The following is a 12,581-nucleotide window of genomic DNA, read 5'->3' as shown; positions in this document are numbered from 1 at the left end:
ACACAGTGCTTCTGTGTATAAATCCACTTGTGATTCGGTGTGTTACCTGTACATTGACACAGTACACTGTGTACTATGTAAAGAGCTGCTGTGTATAATGGCAATTATGACAATTTTAATATTCTGTTTTTTTTTATTAATGATAAGTATTGTAGAGGTAATTTGTGGTCTGATCATGGGGTGGCGGCATTTGTCCTCCTTATGTGGCATTATTTGGTCACTATGTGATGGTAATATGTGATCTGGCCATGGTGTTGCAATATTTTTTCCTTATATGTGCTATTATTCAGTCACTATGTGGTGGTAATATGTGGTCTGGTCATGGTGTGACGGTATTTGTGCCTTGTATGTGGTATTATTGATCATTTTAAAAAATGTATGCGACACATTCCCTAAAAAAACTAAATACGAATATGCTTAAAAAGAGTATTGGGTATAGTAAAAAAAAAATCAAAGGTTAGAGTAGGGTAGGGTCCTGCAAAAAGGGTCTACCTTGTGGGGATGGCAGCTTAAAAACCTTTTGGCCAAAACAAAACTGATGGCTATGAATGCGATCTGGTGTTCGATGGGCATTGTTAATGTGTGATTAGTGAGGATGTGGTGCAGAAGTGGAGTTTTCCAAGACTGGGTGATGCGACTGTGGAAGGTTCAAGGGGTGAAGGCAGGGCTGGGGTTGAGGCGAAGTTGGGTGGAGCCTAGACAGAGTCTCTAGGGGGCCCAAACATTTTGCCAGCATGGAGCCCTGCAATTCCTGGTGGCAGCCCTGAAGGAGAATATATCCATAATAAAGCATTTTGTATAAGATGAGATTTATATAAAATCACTTGTTACATGGACCTTTAATATGGTAATGCAAATTATCCCTTACTTTTTTAACAACAACTTTTTAGTATAAGGAAGTCACAGTTAAATGAAAACAACTAAAGTTCCATTTAGGAGATATAACTTTTTTTCAGCATGTATTTGTTTATATTTTTGCATTAGTTAACAGTGATAAAAATTAATACAGCGTAAAAAAAAACTAGTGTGGACAAGCATTAAGGGTGGCTATATAGTAAGCAAACGAATAATATAGCATCTTTCTTATAGATATTATTACAATTTTACCTAATATGTTATTTTTCTTTACATATCTAAAAATATATCTTGCCAGAATTGTGAACAAACAGAATAGCTGCTTATATTATGACTATTTTGGAAACCATAAGAGCAACCCAGCTCATGAATTCTTAGAATCTACTGTATAAGGAAGTAGTTATAAATACTACTTACAGTTAATAGAAAGTTAGAATGATAATAATACTGATCTTGCTATTTGCAAGTTTGGTGTACTTTTTTTCTCATGTCTTTATCATAAACTAAACGTGCAGCGTAAAAGAATACATATATTGGATGGGTATATATTTTTATAAATTTTTAAGCCTATTAATAATTTAAAAAAAAATTGTGCAAAAACTGTATCCAAGTGCAAAGCTTTAGGATAAGTTCAACCAATGAATTTTGGTGAGTTTTTGACACTGTGTATTTTCTCTGAGCCAAAAATGCGACATTTTACAGTACCAGAAAAGAGGATGAGATATATAGAAATGTAATCCCAATTTTCCTCATTTCAGCTGATTGAGCCATTAAATTCAATGAGGAAAAGCGATGAGAAATGTAAAGCCATACAGATGTCATACGGAAACATAGGTGGGAGATAATTGCATCATGGCATTGCAAACACATTACACATGGATGACCATACGGAGAACACTCGTTTGACTCTCGGCAGTGAGACGCAGACCGATTTTTCATACGTTAAGTGTGACTCCGGCCTAATTGTTGCACACCTGGTTTTGGCTTCAAAATATGGATGCAAAACTCACCAAATCCTCAGTGTGCACATGGCCTGAATTGCATTAGATGCAGAAAATCTGCATCTAAGAAACACTTATGCGAAAATGCATGTGGAAAAATGCATGTAATCCGCCCATGACTATATTCATAAAGTTTTGTCAAAGAAAAAGAACAAAAGTACCAAAAAAAAGCAGCTTTATTTAAAGTTTATCTTGCCAAAAATAGACAAACATTATAGAGCCAAAAATGAAAAAAAATTCACATGTAAAAAAGCGCACTAAAAAATGCAGTGAAAAAACTCAGGTAACCTCATTTATATGATAGTTGCAGAAATGCTGCAGAAAATCTGCAGCATCAAAAAATCACCAGATATTTATAGTGGAAATGTAGATTTAGGCCCCCTACACACGTCAGTAAATGACATTCTGAGTAACTACTGGGGAGCCCTTTATCAAATTGTCAATTAGTGAGATTGATGGGTATCTCTGTTTAAAGGACCACCTGGCCGACCAATTAATTAAAAAAGGAGCACAGGCATGCTTTTTAAAGGGGGTCTTCTTATTACAACAAAGTATCTTATTCTAATTACAGTATAGTTTAAGGCTATCACATGTCAATCAAGATGTATGGTCCTTTACAGTTTTCCACTAAAAGTAATTGTTAAAGGAAATAATGGAAACAAAAAGAACTCTTCTTGTTTCAATTATTGTTTTTTAAAATTGTACAAAAAAGATGATGGATATCAATACACATTAAAACAATAAAAATTCTTTTTTGAATATCCTTTCATTTTTCATCCAATGACAGAGCCAAAAATGATATTAACAATAACAATATTTGCCTAATATTTTCCAAAGAATTTGCAATGTGACAAATCAATTTCCTGCAATTCTAAAGTACTGTAAAACTTCAAATTACCCTAAAAAGATGTGTACAACAATCTAAGGTCTCTTAGGACTGTATCTAATCCTTTTAAAGCAAACACAGTCTTCATAATGTAAAAGTAACCTTAACACATATGACTTTAATTAAGTACAGTAAGTGGTAACCAGTAGGGTTGAGCGAAACGGGTCGGCCACTTTCAGAAGTCGCCGACTTTTGGCAAAGTCGGGTTTCATGAAACCCGACCCGACCCCTGTGTGGGGTCGGCCATGAAGTCGGCGATCTTCTGAATGTGGTATCGGAATTCCGATCCCGATTTCCGATATGTTTGCAATATCGGAAATCGGTATCGGAATCCATATTTAATGTAAAATAAAGAATTAAAATAAAAAACATCGCTATACTTACCTTCCTTCGAATCAGCGCTTCCAGGACCTTGCGGTGACGTCGTGGTGACGTCGCGGCTTGTGATTGGTCGCGCGGCCACCCATGTGACCACTCGCGCGACCAATCACAAGCCGCGACGTCACCGCGACGTCACGCAAGGTCCTGCAAGCGCTGATTCGAAGGAAGGAAGGTTCCCGGTTAGTACCAGGGCGCGTCAGAGGGTAAGTATATTCCTATTAGGTATATACTCACCCTCGGACGCGCCCTGCTTCTTTCCGGCAGCTTTCCTTCCTAAGAATCAGCGCTTGCAGGACCTTGCGTGACGTCGCGGTCACATGGGCACACATGGGCGGCCGCGCGACCAATCACAAGCCGCGACGTCACCGCGACGTCACCGCAAGGTCCTGGAAGCGCTGATTCGAAGGAAGGAAGGTTCCCGGTTAGCACCAGGGCGCGTCAGAGGGTAAGTATAGTGATATTTTTTATTTTAATTCTTTATTTTACACTTAAATATGGATCCCAGGGCCTGAAGGAGAGTTTCCGCTCCTTCAGACCCTGGGAACCATTGGAAACCCAATGCACTGCATTGGGTTTCGAGTTTCGGCCGACCCCGACCCCGACTTTTTTATAGGATCGGCCGATTTCACTCGACCCGACTTTTGAAAAAGTCGGGTTTCGTGAAACCCGACCCGATCCTATAAAAGTAAAGGTCGCTCAACCCTAGTAACCAGTGGTAACTAACAGTCTGTTCTTCACACACTAATATTCATGAATACTGCACATTTACAGTTAGGGCCAGAAATATTTGGACAGTGACACAATTTTCGCGAGTTGGGCTCTGCATTCCACCACATTGGATTTGAAATGAAACCTCTACAACAGAATTCAAGTGCAGATTGTAACGTTTAATTTGAAGGGTTGAACAAAAATATCTGATAGAAAATGTAGGAATTGTACACATTTCTTTACAAACACTCCACATTTTAGGAGGTCAAAAGTAATTGGACAAATAAACATAACCCAAACAAAATATTTTTATTTTCAATATTTTGTTGCAAATCCTTTGGAGGCAATCACTGCCTTAAGTCTGGAACCCATGGACATCACCAAACGCTGGGTTTCCTCCTTCTTAATGCTTTGCCAGGCCTTTACAGCCGCAGCCTTCAGGTCTTGCTTGTTTGTGGGTCTTTCCGTCTTAAGTCTGGATTTGAGCAAGTGAAATGCATGCTCAATTGGGTTTAGATCTGGAGATTGACTTGGCCATTGCAGAATGTTCCACTTTTTGGCACTCATGAACTCCTGGGTAGCTTTGGATGTATGCTTGGGGTCATTGTCCATCTGTACTATGAAGCGCCGTCCAATCAACTTTGCAGCATTTGGCTGAATCTGGGCTGAAAGTATATCCCGGTACACTTCAGAATTCATCCGGCTACTCTTGTCTGCTCTTATGTCATCAATAAACACAAGTGACCCAGTGCCATTGAAAGCCATGCATGCCCATGCCATCACGTTGCCTCCACCATGTTTTACAGAGGATGTGGTGTGCCTTGGATCATGTGCCGTTCCCTTTCTTCTCCAAACTTTTTTCTTCCCATCATTCTGGTACAGGTTGATCTTTGTCTCATCTGTCCATAGAATACTTTTCCAGAACTGAGCTGGCTTCTTGAGGTGTTTTTCTGCAAATTTAACTCTGGCCTGTCTATTTTTGGTATTGATGAATGGTTTGCATCTAGATGTGAACCCTTTGTATTTACTGTCATGGAGTCTTCTCTTTACTGTTGACTTAGAGACAGATACACCTACTTCACTGAGAGTGTTCTGGACTTTAGTTGATGTTGTGAACGGGTTCTTCTTCACCAAATTAAGTATGCGGCGATCATCCACCACTGTTGTCATCCGTGGACGCCCAGGCCTTTTTGAGTTCCCAAGCTCACCAGTCAATTCCTTTTTTCTCAGAATGTACCCAACTGTTGATTTTGCAACTCCAAGCATGTCTGCTATCTCTGTGATGGATTTTTTCTTTTTTTTCAGCCTCAGGATGTTCTGCTTCACCTCAATTGAGAGTTCCTTTGACCGCATGTTGTCTGCTCACAGCAACAGCTTCCAAATGCAAAACTGTTATGGCTGGCAATCAGGCAACACAGCGTGCAGTAATCAGCGCACATACAGAGATCTGGCAATAACCAAAAACAATAGGACGAGCTCTGAGACGTGGAATCTCTGTAGACTGCAGTACCTGATCTATCCTCACACAACTATAAGCAGCAGTGGATTGCGCCTAACAACTACCTATGCAACTCGGCACTGCCTGAGGAGCTGACTAGCCTGAAGATAGAAATACAAGCCTGACTTACCTCAGAGAAATACCCCAAAGGAATAGGCAGCCCCCCACATATAATGACTGTTAGCAAGATGAAAAGACAAACGTAGGAATGAAATAGATTCAGCAAAGTGAGGCCCGATATTCTAGACAGAGCGAGGATAGCAAAGAGAACTATGCAGTCTACAAAAAACCCTAAAACGAAAACCACGCAAAGGGGTAAAAGACCCACCGTGCCGAACTAACAGCACGGCGGTGCACCCCTTTGCTTCTCAGAGCTTCCAGCAAAAGTTAAAAGCAAGCTGGACAGAAAAAACAGAAAACAAACTAGAAGCACTTATCTAGCAGAGCAGCAGGCCCAAGGAAAGATGCAGTAGCTCAGATCCAACACTGGAACATTGACAAGGAGCAAGGAAGACAGACTCAGGTGGAGCTAAATAGCAAGGCAGCCAACGAGCTCACCAAAACACCTGAGGGAGGAAGCCCAGAGACTGCAATACCACTTGTGACCACAGAAGTGAACTCAGCCACAGAATTCACAACAGTACCCCCCCCTTGAGGAGGGGTCACCGAACCCTCACCAGAACCCCCAGGCCGACCAGGATGAGCCACATGAAAGGCACGAACAAGATCTGGGGCATGGACATCAGAGGCAAAAACCCAGGAATTATCTTCCTGAGCATAACCCTTCCATTTGACCAGATACTGGAGTTTCCGTCTAGAGACACGAGAATCCAAAATCTTCTCCACAATATACTCCAATTCCCCCTCCACCAAAACAGGGGCAGGAGGCTCCACAGATGGAACCATAGGTGCCACGTATCTCCTCAACAACGACCTATGGAATACATTATGTATGGAAAAGGAGTCTGGGAGGGTCAGACGAAAAGACACCGGATTGAGAATCTCAGAAATCCTATATGGACCAATAAAACGAGGTTTAAATTTAGGAGAGGAAACCTTCATAGGAATATGACGAGAAGATAACCAAACCAAATCCCCAACACGAAGTCGGGGTCCCACACGGCGTCTGCGATTAGCGAAAAGCTGAGCCTTCTCCTGGGACAAGGTCAAATTGTCCACTACCTGAGTCCAGATCTGCTGCAACCTGTCCACCACAGAATCCACACCAGGACAGTCCGAAGACTCAACCTGTCCTGAAGAGAAACGAGGATGGAACCCAGAATTGCAGAAAAATGGAGAGACCAAGGTAGCCGAGCTGGCCCGATTATTAAGGGCGAACTCAGCCAACGGCAAAAATGACACCCAATCATCCTGGTCAGCGGAAACAAAACATCTCAGATATGTTTCCAAGGTCTGATTGGTTCGTTCGGTCTGGCCATTAGTCTGAGGATGGAAGGCCGAGGAGAAAGATAGGTCAATGCCCATCCTACCACAAAAGGCTCGCCAGAACCTCGAGACAAACTGGGAACCTCTGTCAGAAACAATATTCTCAGGAATGCCATGTAAACGAACCACATGCTGGAAGAACAAAGGCACCAAATCAGAGGAGGAAGGCAATTTAACCAAGGGCACCAGATGGACCATTTTAGAAAAGCGATCACAGACCACCCAAATGACCGACATTTTTTGAGAAACGGGAAGGTCAGAAATGAAATCCATCGAAATATGTGTCCAAGGCCTCTTCGGGACCGGCAAGGGCAAAAGCAACCCACTGGCACGTGAACAGCAGGGCTTAGCCCTAGCACAAATTCCACAGGACTGCACAAAAGCACGCACATCCCGTGACAGAGATGGCCACCAGAAGGATCTAGCAACCAACTCCCTAGTACCAAAGATTCCTGGATGACCGGCCAGCACCGAACAATGAAGTTCAGAGATAACTTTACTAGTCCACCTATCAGGGACGAACAGTTTCTCGGCCGGACAACGATCAGGTTTATTAGCCTGAAATTTCTGCAACACTCTCCGCAAATCAGGGGAGATGGCAGACACAATGACTCCTTCCTTGAGGATACTCGCCGGCTCAGATAACCCCGGAGAGTCGGGCACAAAACTCCTAGACAGAGCATCCGCCTTCACATTTTTAGAGCCCGGAAGGTATGAAATCACAAAAACAAAACGAGCAAAAAATAACGACCAACGGGCCTGTCTAGGATTCAAGCGCTTGGCAGACTCGAGATAAGTCAAGTTCTTATGATCAGTCAATACCACCACGCGATGCTTAGCACCCTCAAGCCAATGACGCCACTCCTCGAATGCCCACTTCATGGCCAGCAACTCTCGATTGCCCACATCATAATTACGCTCAGCAGCAGAAAATTTCCTGGAAAAGAAAGCACATGGTTTGAACACTGAGCAACCAGAACCTCTCTGTGACAAAACCGCCCCTGCACCAATCTCAGAAGCATCAACCTCGACCTGGAACGGAAGAGAAACATCAGGTTGACACAACACAGGGGCACAGCAAAAACGACGCTTCAACTCCTGAAAAGCTTCCACGGCAGCAGAAGACCAATTAACCAAATCAGCACCCTTCTTGGTCAAATCGGTCAATGGTCTGGCAATGCTAGAAAAATTACAGATGAAGCGACGATAAAAATTAGCAAAGCCCAGGAATTTCTGCAGACTTTTTAGAGATGTCGGCTGAGTCCAATCCTGGATGGCCTGAACCTTAACCGGATCCATCTCGATAGTAGAAGGGGAAAAGATGAACCCCAAAAATGAAACCTTCTGCACACCGAAGAGACACTTTGATCCCTTCACGAACAAGGAATTAGCACGCAGTACCTGGAAAACCATTCTGACTTGCTTCACATGAGACTCCCAATCATCTGAGAAGATCAAAATGTCATCCAAGTAAACAATCAAGAATTTATCCAGATACTCACGGAAAATGTCATGCATAAAAGACTGAAAAACAGATGGAGCATTGGCAAGTCCGAACGGCATCACCAGATACTCAAAATGACCCTCGGGCGTATTAAATGCCGTTTTCCATTCATCTCCCTGCCTGATTCTCACCAGATTATACGCACCACGAAGATCAATCTTAGTAAACCAACTAGCCCCCTTAATCCGAGCAAACAAGTCAGAAATCAATGGCAAGGGATACTGAAACTTAACAGTGATCTTATTAAGAAGGCGGTAATCAATACACGGTCTTAGCGAACCATCCTTCTTGGCTACAAAAAAGAACCCTGCTCCCAATGGTGACGACGATGGGCGAATATGTCCCTTCTCCAGGGACTCCTTCACATAACTGCGCATAGCGGTGTGTTCAGGTACGGACAAATTAAATAAACGACCCTTAGGGAATTTACTACCAGGAATCAAATCGATAGCACAATCACAATTCCTATGCGGAGGTAGGGCATCAGACTTGGACTCTTCAAATACATCCTGAAAGTCCAACAAGAACTCTGGGATGTCAGAAGGAATGGATGACGAAATAGACAAAAATGGAACATCACCATGTACTCCCTGACAACCCCAGCTGGTTACCGACATAGAGTTCCAATCCAATACTGGATTATGGGTTTGTAGCCATGGCAACCCCAACACGACCACATCATGCAAATTATGCAGTACCAGAAAGCGAATAACTTCCTGATGTGCAGGAGCCATGCACATGGTCAGCTGGGCCCAGTACTGAGGCTTATTCTTGGCCAAAGGTGTAGCATCAATTCCTCTCAACGGAATAGGACACCGCAAAGGCTCCAAGAAAAATCCACAACGTTTAGCATAATCCAAATCCATCAGATTCAGGGCAGCGCCTGAATCCACAAACGCCATGACAGAATACGATGACAAAGAGCACATTAAGGTAATGGACAAAAGGAATTTGGACTGTACAGTACCAATAACGGCAGAGCTATCGAACCGCCTAGTGCGTTTAGGACAATTAGAAATAGCATGAGTAGAATCACCACAATAGAAACACAGTCTGTTCAGACGTCTGTGTTCTTGCCGTTCTACTTTAGTCATAGTCCTGTCGCACTGCATAGGCTCAGGTTTACTCTCAGGCAGTACCGCCAGATGGTGCACAGATTTACGCTCGCGCAAGCGACGACCGATCTGAATGGCCAAGGACATAGACTCATTCAAACCAGCAGGCATAGGAAATCCCACCATTACATCCTTAAGAGCTTCAGAGAGACCCTTTCTGAACAAAGCCGCTAGTGCAGATTCATTCCACAGAGTGAGTACTGACCATTTCCTAAATTTCTGACAATATACTTCTACATCATCCTGACCCTGGCATAAAGCCAGCAGATTTTTCTCAGCCTGATCCACTGAATTAGGCTCATCGTAAAGCAATCCGAGCGCCAGGAAAAATGCATCAACATTACTCAATGCAGAATCTCCTGGTGCAAGAGAAAACGCCCAGTCCTGTGGGTCGCCGCGCAAAAAAGAAATAATAATCAAAACCTGTTGAATAGGATTACCAGAAGAATGAGGTTTCAAGGCCAAAAATAGCTTACAATTATTTCTGAAGCTCAGGATTTGTCACCAAAAAACAAATCAGGAATCGGAATTCTTGGTTCTAGCATCGATTTCTGATCAATAGTATCTTGAATCTTTTGTACATTTACAACGAGATTATCCATTGAGGAGCACAGAGCCTGAATATCCATGTCCACAGCTGTGTCCTGAAGCACTCTAATGTCTAGGGGAAAAAAAAGACTGAAGACAGAGCTAAGAAAAAAAAATGATGTCAGGATTTCTTTTTTCCCTCTATTGGGAATCATTGGCGGGCTCCTTGTACTATTATGGCTGGCAATCAGGCAACACAGCGTGCAGTAATCAGCGCACATACAGAGATCTGGCAATAACCAAAAACAATCGGACGAGCTCTGAGACGTGGAATCTCTGTAGACTGCAGTACCTGATCTATCCTCACACAACTATAAGCAGCAGTGGATTGCGCCTAACAACTACCTATGCAACTCGGCACTGCCTGAGGAGCTGACTAGCCTGAAGATAGAAATACAAGCCTGACTTACCTCAGAGAAATACCCCAAAGGAATAGGCAGCCCCCCACATATAATGACTGTTAGCAAGATGAAAAGACAAACGTAGGAATGAAATAGATTCAGCAAAGTGAGGCCCGATATTCTAGACAGAGCGAGGATAGCAAAGAGAACTATGCAGTCTACAAAAAACCCTAAAACGAAAACCACGCAAAGGGGCAAAAGACCCACCGTGCCGAACTAACAGCACGGCGGTGCACCCCTTTGCTTCTCAGAGCTTCCAGCAAAAGTTAAAAGCAAGCTGGACAGAAAAAACAGAAAACAAACTAGAAGCACTTATCTAGCAGAGCAGCAGGCCCAAGGAAAGATGCAGTAGCTCAGATCCAACACTGGAACATTGACAAGGAGCAAGGAAGACAGACTCAGGTGGAGCTAAATAGCAAGGCAGCCAACGAGCTCACCAAAACACCTGAGGGAGGAAGCCCAGAGACTGCAATACCACTTGTGACCACAGAAGTGAACTCAGCCACAGAATTCACAACACAAAACCACACACCTGGAATCCACCCCTGACCTTTTAACTACTTCATTGATTACAGGTTAACGAGGGAGACGCCTTCAGAGTTAATTGCAGCCCTTAGAGTCCATTGTCCAATTACTTTTGGTCCCTTGAAAAAGAGGACGCTATGCATTACAGAGCTATGATTCCTAAACCCTTTCTCCGATTTGGATGTGGAAACTATCATATTGCAGCTGGGAGTGTGCACTTTCAGCCCATATTATATATATAATTGTATTTCTGAACATGTTTTTGTAAACAGCTAAAATAACAAAACTTGTGTCACTGTCCAAATATTTCTGGCCCTAACTGTATACCTGCTATCCAGTAGCGTAGCTACTGGGGAGCAGAGGGTGCGGGCGCCCAGAGCCCGGTGATCAGAGGGGGCCCACCCAGAGCTACGCTACTGTAACTGTATCGGTGCGCACAGCGCGCCAATACAGTTACTTTCTGCACAGAGCAGGGAGAATCGATCTCCCTGCTCTGCCGCCGGCCGCTATGGGGCCCCTGAGCAGACAGGGGGCCAGGTTCCAGCAGTGGGTGCTGCCTTATAGTACAGGGTCTGCCTATAGGGGTGCTGCCTTATAATACAGGGTCTGCCTATGGAGTGCTGCTTTATACTACAGGGTCTGCCAATGGGGGTACTGCCTTATACTACAGGGTCTGCCTATGGGGTGCTGCCTTATACTACAGAATCTGCCTATGGGTGCTACCTTGTGCTGTAGAGTCTGCCTATGGGAGGGTGCATTATACAATAGAGTAGGCCTATGAGGAGTGCATTATACTATATTGAGGACGATCTGGTGCATTATACTATATGGAGGCTATCTAGGGGAGCATCATATCGTGTGGAAATTACAGTGAGGGAGCCATCGTACAGTGTGGGGATTACAGTGAAGGGGCCATCATACAGTGTTGGAGCCATCAAACAGTTTGGAGGCTACTAAGGGGTCAGTATACTGTGTGGGTGGCACTATACAGTGAGGGGGCATTATACTGTGTGTAAGAGAGTATCATACTGTGTATTGGGAAGCTGTACAGAGCGGGAGAAATTTAGGACATTATTAAATGTAAAGTGGGCACTTATTTTTATAGGGGAACTCAGGTTACTGTGACTATTAACCCCTTCATTACCCAACCTATTTTGACCTTAATGACTTGGCCGTTTTTTGCAATTCTGACCAGTGTCCCTTCATGAGGTAATAACTCAGGAATGCTTCAATGGATCCTAGCGATTCTGATTTTTTTTTCGTGATATATTGGGCTTCATGATAGTAGTAAATTTAGGTCAATAATTTTTCTTTATTTGTGAAAAAATTGGAAATTTGGTGAAAATTTTGAAAATTTCATAATTTTCAAATTTTGAATTTTTATTCTGTTAAACCAGAGAGTTATGTGACACAAAATAATTAATAAATAACATTACCCACATGTCTACTTTACATCAGCACAATTTTGGAAACAATTTTTTTTTGCTAGGAAGTTATAAGGGTTAAAATTTGACCAGCGATTTCTCTTTTTTACAACAAAATTTACAAAACCATTTTTTTAGGGACCACCTCACGTTTGAAGTTAGTTTGTAGTTTGAGGAGTCTATATGGCTGAAAATACCCAAAAGTGACACCATTCTGAAAACTGCACCCTTCATGGTGCTCAAAACCAC

Source organism: Ranitomeya imitator, chromosome 1 (assembly GCF_032444005.1).
Source record: "Ranitomeya imitator isolate aRanImi1 chromosome 1, aRanImi1.pri, whole genome shotgun sequence".
Taxonomy (NCBI): Eukaryota; Metazoa; Chordata; class Amphibia; order Anura; family Dendrobatidae; genus Ranitomeya; species Ranitomeya imitator.
Note: the sequence above shows the minus strand (reverse complement) of the source record.